Here is an 8,534-nt window from a genome sequence, read left to right as displayed (position 1 = left end):
CCGAAGGGCCCATTTCTGGGCTGTACAACTCTATTGTCTCAAAATGAGCTTTGGATTTAAGCTCTTAATTTTATAAAGGATATTGTTTCCATGGATTCTGTGGTTTGGCGAATTTAGGGTTAAACAAATGTAGTGGTGTCAAAAAGTATTATGTATGTATTGATGCAGAACTAATTGAAAAATGTTATAATCAAAATATTCTATATATTATGTGTTAGATGTGGCCCAACTGGTAGTACTACATGAATCAAAAGGTTATAAGTTCAAGAACCATCTCAGGGAACTGAGCACAAAAATCTACACTGACACTGTAGTGCAATACCAAAGGAGCACTGTGCTGTCAGAGCTGCAGTCTATAGGGATGATAAGATAAGGTAAGATAAGATATCTTCATTAGTCACATGTACATCGAAATACACAGTGAAATACATCTTTTGCATAGAGTGTTCTGGGGGCAGCCCGCAAGTGTCGCCACTCTTCGGGCGCCAACATAGCATGCCCACAACTCCTAATCTGCACGTCTTTGAATGTGGGAGGAAACCGGAGCACCCGGAAGAAACTCACGCAGACACAGGGAGAACATACAAACTCCTTACAGACAGTGGTGGGAATTGAACCCGGGTCACTGGCACTGTAATAGCGTTACACCCAAGTCCTTGTCTAAGGTGGATGTAAAATATCCCATGCTGCTAATTTGAAGACATTCCTGATGACTGGTCCAATATTTATTCTTATACTGACATTGCTAAAGTGTCCAACACACTTGTTTCCTTAGGGTTTCTTTAGCCTTAGCTTAATGCATTTTTCTGTCATGGCTGGAGACTTCTTAGGATTTACTTGCTGCACTCATATTCTGTCCTTTGGACTTACTAATTAAGCTGAACCTCGAAAAACAAAAAAATTGTAAATGCTGGAAATATGAAATGAGAAAGAATATGCTGCAGTACTCAGCAGGTCAGGCAGCATTTGTGTAGAGAGCCACAAAATTAACATTTCAGTTCAATGACCTTTCAGCATTTTCTGATCTCATTCATGCTGAATCTTTGTGCTTTCCACTGCATGACAAATCTCATCTGTTTTCTATAACAACAGATTAACTTCTGGAAAAAAATCTTTCTCACACCCTCATGTCTGCAGTTTCAAACACAGATCTGTCACTGAGTACTTCTTCCACACGAAACCCACAGCCTTCAATGAATTCTTGCATTGCTGTTCCGCAGGGATCATACAGTTCTCCTGTCCCTTACTCACTCATGTTAAATTCATACCACTTGAAGGGATTTTTTTTTGCGGTTGACTGTACTGAGAAAATGTCCTCCTCTTTGGTCTGGTTTGTCACACATTTCCCATCCAATTCTATCAATTTGTTCTGTCTCCAACTTCATCAATACAACACAGTTCTGGCAAACTGACATGAGTATCCTCCACTTTTATACAACACTTCTGTCATTTTTTTTTAAATATTTTTAGATATTTATTTATTAGTCACATGTACATTGAAACACACAGTGAAATGAGTCTATTTGCGTTACTGTGAGTATGCTGGGGACAGCCCACAAGTGTCGCCACACTTCCAGTGCCAACATAGCATGCCCACAGCTCCTAACCTGTACATCTTTGGAATGTGGGAGGAAACCGGAGCACCCGGAGGAAACCCACGCAGTCACAGAGAGAACATACAAACTCCTTACAGACAGCAGCGGGAATTGAACCTGGGTTGCTGGCGCTCTAATAGCGTTACGCTAACCACTACACTTCTTGAAGCATCTTGAAGCCATCATGAACACAATTATGTTTTCAATTAACTTTCAAACATCACAACCAACTCCAAGACATTTAACAAAACAAGGTGAGAGTTGCTTCAAACAATTGTGCCCACCATGTATCAATTCCTCTTTAATTAAAAATTCAGCTGAGATTAGTCACAAATAGAAACTGACCACAGGAAAATAATGTAACTCCATTATTTTCAGACTCTTTCGTTTGCTGATTTCACAGAGACGCACACAAGAACTCTCTCGGACAAGGTAAGTGAACAAACCTACTCTGACCTCACTGCAACAGTATTTACTTAGTGAGGACGTAGATCTCTTTGCAAGTTATGCAGCATAGCCAACGAAGTTCTATATGAAGTGTAAACACTATTGCACCTAATTTGCACACAGCAATGCTCCAAAAAAAGCAATGAGATAATAATCAGAAATTGCTTTCAGAAGCTGGCCCAGGGACTAATATTGACATTAATACTGGGAAGAAATCCTCAGGTTTTCTTCACATAATGCCATGGGAGCTTTCATTTACAGCTGAGAGATTTAAAGGGCCCAAGGGTTAAATTCTCATCCAAAAGAAAGCAGGTTTGCCAATAGAGGATTCCCTCTGCACTGAACTTCAAGTGTCAACTTGGATTTGGGTTCAGGCCAATAAACAAATTCATGGCATAGTTATTAGTTTTTTGAACTGCCAACCAATTGCTTGCCCACTCCTGCCAGCTGGAGGCCTGGGCATTTCCCAGGCCAAGTTTCCTTACTGTGGCATTGACTATCTCCTTGTCCACTGTCTCCCAGCACTGTAAAGTCAGCACAAATTCCAGTAGATCAAGTGATGCACCATCCTGTAGAAAAATCAAGCAAGAGAATTGTTGCATTATTCTCTTTCCCATAGATCTTCTTCTAAATAGTGCACTTGTGTCACTTTCTGTGGGTTCTTGGTGAATCACATTACAACTTTAATTCAGAATTCTTACAACCTGACCTCTCACTATGTTCACATATGACCAGAAATCTGGACTGCACTTACCGATAATTGTTGCAGTCTGTTAAAGCCAAAACATGACAGTAATCTATTTGCTGCTGTAAAGCAACACATTTACTAAAGCTTATCATTTAAATTGTTCCTAGGTTCATAGTAGTTAGCAACTATCTTTGAGATTACATTTGTTTAACAACCTTTCAGTGAAGTTTATTACAGTCAAAGCAAACTATATTTTACAGCAAAACCAGAAACTTCACCAAAATACACTTTCAATCAAAGTTTTCTAGTAAACATCCATAGATATTTTTGTTATATTCCAGATCTTCCATGTTAAGTTTGTTAGTATTTTTCAGTATTTTTATTCCTGTCCATGTGACTGTAGAAATCAATCACTTAGTGTATTAGCAAAATAAACAGCTGGAGGAATGCAGTGGGTTAAGCAGCCTCCCCTCCTTGGACTGTGTCTTTACCTCTCACTGCCTTGGTGAAGCAGCCAGCATAATCAAAGTCCCCACCCACCCGGGCCATTCTTCCATCGGGTAGAAGATACAGGAACCTGAAGGCACATACCACCAGACTTAAGGACAGCTTCTACCCCACTGTGATAAGACTATTGAACAGTTCCCTTATACAATGAGATGGACTATGACCTCATGATCTACCTTGTTGTGACCTCGCACCTTATTGCACTGCACTTTCTCTGTAGCTGTGACACTTTAGTCTGTACTGTTATTGTTTTTACCTGTGCTACATCAATGCACTCTGTACTGACTCAATGTAACTGCACTTTGTAATGAACTAACCTGTATGATCGGTTTGTAAGACAAGCTTTTCACTGTACCTCGGTACAAGTGACAATAATAAACCAATACCAATACCAATAGTCAACGTTTTGATGCAGGGTCTCGACCTGAAATGTTGACCATCCCTTTTCCTCTACAGTTGCTGCTTGATCCACTGAGTTCTTCCAGCTGTTTGTTTTATGCTCCAGATCCCAGCATCTGCAGTCTCTTCCATCTCCACTTAGTATATTTGTTCTCTTATGCGCATCATACTTTTGCTCCTATCTGTATACTGCAAATTTAAAAGCCTCCTGCTCCCTTTCTACCTGCCCTTTTAACATGTTTTTACGTGGCCTAATTTGACTTTCAGTTGGTTAACCTCACACCAAAACTTTCACTAACAAGATGCAGAGTTTCAGGTTATTCCTTGAGCAACAACCAGAAAAGGCCACATTTAAAGTTTTACTTCTCATGTTCAAGGTGAAACTTTTGGATTGATACAGGGTGTTAAATTGTACCCTCAATAACTTTAATACCTTTTGGCATAAACATGAAAGTCTGACTTAAGCTTTGGCTCCTTTTGCTGGTCAGGTACTAAATTATCAGTTCTTATTTCTAATATGCTCCGTAAATCCAACAAACATCATTGGACCAGTATTCCACTGGTGTAGAGCTTTTTCATTGCTGCAGTTATTTGTTAGTTTTATTTCTCTTTATCAATTTTGTCCTCCTGTCAATGTTTAAATTAGGCAGCAAATGTAGTCTCTTTCTCTCATTCTGCCTCTTGCTCCAATTTGTTTCCTCATATCAAGGAAATATTTTTCACAAAACTCATGCAATATTAATAAGCTTCCATCAGCAACTCTACAAAGAAAGAAAAGTAACTGAGTTCGAGCTGGCAAAATTTTTTTTTCCACCCACATTAAAAGGCATCCTTGCTCTAAACTCCACTGCACAATTATTTATTACATGTTCTTCCTTCAAACTTCAAAAGCTTCAAAACACTTTTATTCAATTATATTGCCAAAACTTGCCTTCAATCATAAATAATGTTCACAGTGCTCTAAATGTATTTTAGAATAAGATTGGGAGCTGATAAAAACCTGTCCCTATTTGTCATATATAAGGCTTACATCTGGATGCATTTACCATCACTTTCCATGATAAATTCCCATCCCCAGGATTATAATGGAAACTACCTTTGTAAACTTCTGATGCTGCAATTACAACTTCTCACTATTTGGAGGTGTTGCAGAGCCATCAATATGCAGGAGTTTTACAGCATTACATTTCCATTATAAATGTCAAACTTGGATTTATAATAGCAATTTAAACATCTGCAGAATATTTCACATTCAAATGAAAACAAAACTACACCTGAGCATTCTGTCTCAATTATTCACCCTAGTACCAGAATGGAATCCAGAAACCTGGACTGTTGAAATTGAATCCCACATCAGCAGCTGGAAATTTTAAATTCAATTAATTAAATAAATCTGGCATTGAATAACACAAACCTGGCTGGTATCAATAATAGCATTCCTGTGATACCTTTCGTTATCGCAAAATTACCATTCAAATAATTAGAATTAATTTTTTTCCCAGCGTCAATTGCCATTGGCAGAGAGAGTATCAATTTCTATCTTTGTGTGTAGAACTGTTTTCAAACTTTATTCTTGCAAGTTCTGGCTCTAATTAATAGTTTTTGCCATTAGTCTCAGGATCAACAAGAATTGCAGAAAAAATGCTATTTTTGCAGTCCCTTGCAGTCTAACTGCCCTTTTAGTTGTCTTCAATAAATTGAACTTCATCTTTCAACCATCTAAACCCCAGAAAATTCTGCAGCAGTTGTGTAAACCCTCAATTTTCTGTCCTTCAGAACCCAGTAAATCTTCCTTCCAAAGTTAATAGTTTTGCATAATGTGTATTTGTATGGATGTGGTTATGCACCATTTCTATTTTCCTTCATCAATTTTGTGTTCCTGTCAATTTTGGCAGCTGGAAAATTAAGATTTCCAACCCTATTGACACCATTTTTAACAAGTTAAAATCAGCCATTGTGCCTTCCATAGTGGTCATAAGATCTCTTTTGTTAGCTCCAAAAGAATCCCTCTAGCCCCAAACACTGATACATTACAAGATGGCTAGCGTCATTGAACTGCCAGATGTGGTGTAACCAAACCTTTGTACGGCTATAGGATAACTTCCACCCCCTTGTATTCTCATCCTCTATGTATAAAACCAATGTTCCATTAATCATTTTGATTACTCACTGTATCTGCTTGTGGCATTTTACTGATCCACGTACATGTTCTTTGGATTTGAACTATTCTTATCTTTTCTGATGGGCTTTCTCTTTAACATATGAAACAAGAAGATAAATAAGGAAATTGAAAAAATGATGGAGAAGGAATTAGGCTAGAGTTGAATTAGCAACAAAGGAAAAGAAAGAGGAAAAGAATGAATTAAAGAGAAAAGAAATGGAAAAGTAAACACCTTTTTAAAAAGAACCAAATGGAAGAATATATTTTATTTCAATTGTGTGAGTGAATTGTTGTTATGGTTTATAAGAAACTGAGTGAAAGGCAGGGTAGTAATGCAAAATGAACCATGAGGTATTCTTGAGCCATGAGGTATCAAACTCTCTCAGCAAGATAATCATGAATAGTATTTCACTAGAAACATGGAAATCCAAGAAGAATAAAGGCAGGGCCATCTTGTTTGCCTTGCACCATCCTGCTGATGGAATGATAATGAAGTTCCTGACTTACCACACCAATCAATCTCAATTATATAGTTTCCAGCAGGCTCAGAAATAACGTGGCAAACCCCAGTTTTGGGAACTGTGGGTAAAAAGTTACCTTTTCTTCCCAACCACACACTTACTGTATTACGTCTCAAATGACTCAGATAGTGTAAGGTCAAAAAGTTATTGAAAACAAAAGAAAAATTAAAGAATAAAAAAAACGTTGAATGCTCTCCACCACTTCAACAGTTTCCAATTTTCTGGTCCCAACTGGTTCACTTTCACCGTGGACTGGCAATCCCTTTCCATCCCATATCAGGAGAGTCTGAGGGTTCTCTGCCTCTTCTTTGAACAGAAGCTCAACCATTTCCCATTCACCAACATGCTTAATGGACTGGCTGAACTCGTCCTTACATTAAACAACTTCTCCTTCAACTGCACACACTTTATCCAAATCAAACATGCTGCCATGGGTATTCATTTGGGTTCAAGCAACATCTGTCTTTTTATGGGATACATGGAACAGTCTTTGTTTCAGTCCTACTTCATCAGTGACAGCATTGGTTCTGCTTCCTGCACTCATTCGGAACTCAAATGTTATCGTTTTTGCTGCCAAAACCTACTCTGCTCTCACTTTCACATGGTTGATCACTGCCTCTTCCGTCCTGGACCTCTCAGTCACCATCTCATGGGACAGTCTGGCCACGAATGTCCATTACAAGTCCACAGACTCCCACAACTGTCTTTACTATAATTCATCCCACCTTGCTTCCTGTAAGAACTTAATTCCATTCTCCCAATTTCTCTATGTCCATTACGTGTCCTCTGATGATGAAACAGCATTCCTTCCTTCTTCCTGAACCGTGTCTTCCCCTCTATTATAGCAAACAGAGCTCTTGACTGCATCTCATCTATTTCCTGCATCTCTGCTCTCGCCCTCTCTTCTTGACAGAGCAGGGATAGACATATCCAGGTTCTCACCTTGCACCTCACCAGCCTCTGCTTTCACTGGACTATCTTTCTCAATTTTTGCCAGTTTCTCAAAAAGATTCCATTGTACACATATTCCCCTCCCTTTTCTTTTAGCATTTTGAAAGGATCACTATCTTCGTAAATCCCTGTTCCATAATTCTGTCCACACCACCACTCCATGTCTAAGATGTCCTCATGCAACTGCAGGACATGCAACGCCTGTTCTTTCACCTTTTCCCCTCTCACCATCCAGGGACCCCTGAAGACTTTCCAAATGAAGCAGCGATTCACTTGCATGTCTTCCAATCCACTGCACTGCATTTGCCGTTCACAATGTGGTCTCCTCTACATAAATACAGATTGGGTGGTCTCTTTGTGAAGCACCATTGTTCAGTCCACAGGATGACCCTGAACTTCTGGCTGCCTGCCACTTTAATTCCCCATCCCACTCCCACTCAGACCTACTTGTTTGTAGCCTCCTGCACTCTTACAATGAGGCCCAAAATAAGCCTGAGACACAGCACTTCTGTATGGGCATGTTGCAGCCTTCTGGACTCAGTGTTGAATTCTTCTGCTTTAGGTAACTCCCTCTTTCTTTCCGTCTGTTTCAGAGCCGGTTGTTTCAACCTGTCAACATTTTGCCTCAGTTTATCTAACTCCATTAGTATAGTCTGGCTTGCTGGGCATGTCCCACACTTGCTATTTGCAACACATAATCTGATTCGAATGGCAGCATTAACTCATTTGGTCTCACCCTATCGGAGATATTCCCTTTGCTCGACCCATCCGTCCCCCGCTTTCTCTGCTACTGAAAACTAACTTGTTTACTTTCTTTCCCAGTTCTAACAGTCTATGACCTGACATGTTAACTGTTTTTCTTTCCACTGATGCTGCCTGGCCTCTTTGTCATTTCCAGCAGTTTTTATACTTGAAATGTAATCATCTGGAAAAAGTCTGCTTACTTTGCATTTATGAACATCAGCTTTACATCCTGAAAAATACTGCATTCCAAACATCGAGGAGGAAGAATGGAAAAACTGAAAAATACAGCCAAGGGCAATAAAATGTTTTAAAACCTTCTGGCAACTATTCGTGACTTACAAGAGTGCTGAAGTTCATTTAGGAGACTCGGGTGTGATTATATTTTCAGGAGTCAAATTATTTAGCAGTTTGTGACGTATTGGAACTTATGGGCCAAAACAGCTTCATTACTGCATTGTGCAGTATACTGCAATTCACTGCTCACAATGTGGTCTCCTCTACACTGGAGAGACTAAACTTCT

This window comes from Pristis pectinata, chromosome 15, assembly GCF_009764475.1.
Source record: "Pristis pectinata isolate sPriPec2 chromosome 15, sPriPec2.1.pri, whole genome shotgun sequence".
Taxonomy (NCBI): domain Eukaryota; kingdom Metazoa; phylum Chordata; class Chondrichthyes; order Rhinopristiformes; family Pristidae; genus Pristis; species Pristis pectinata.
This window is presented reverse-complemented; position numbering follows the sequence as displayed.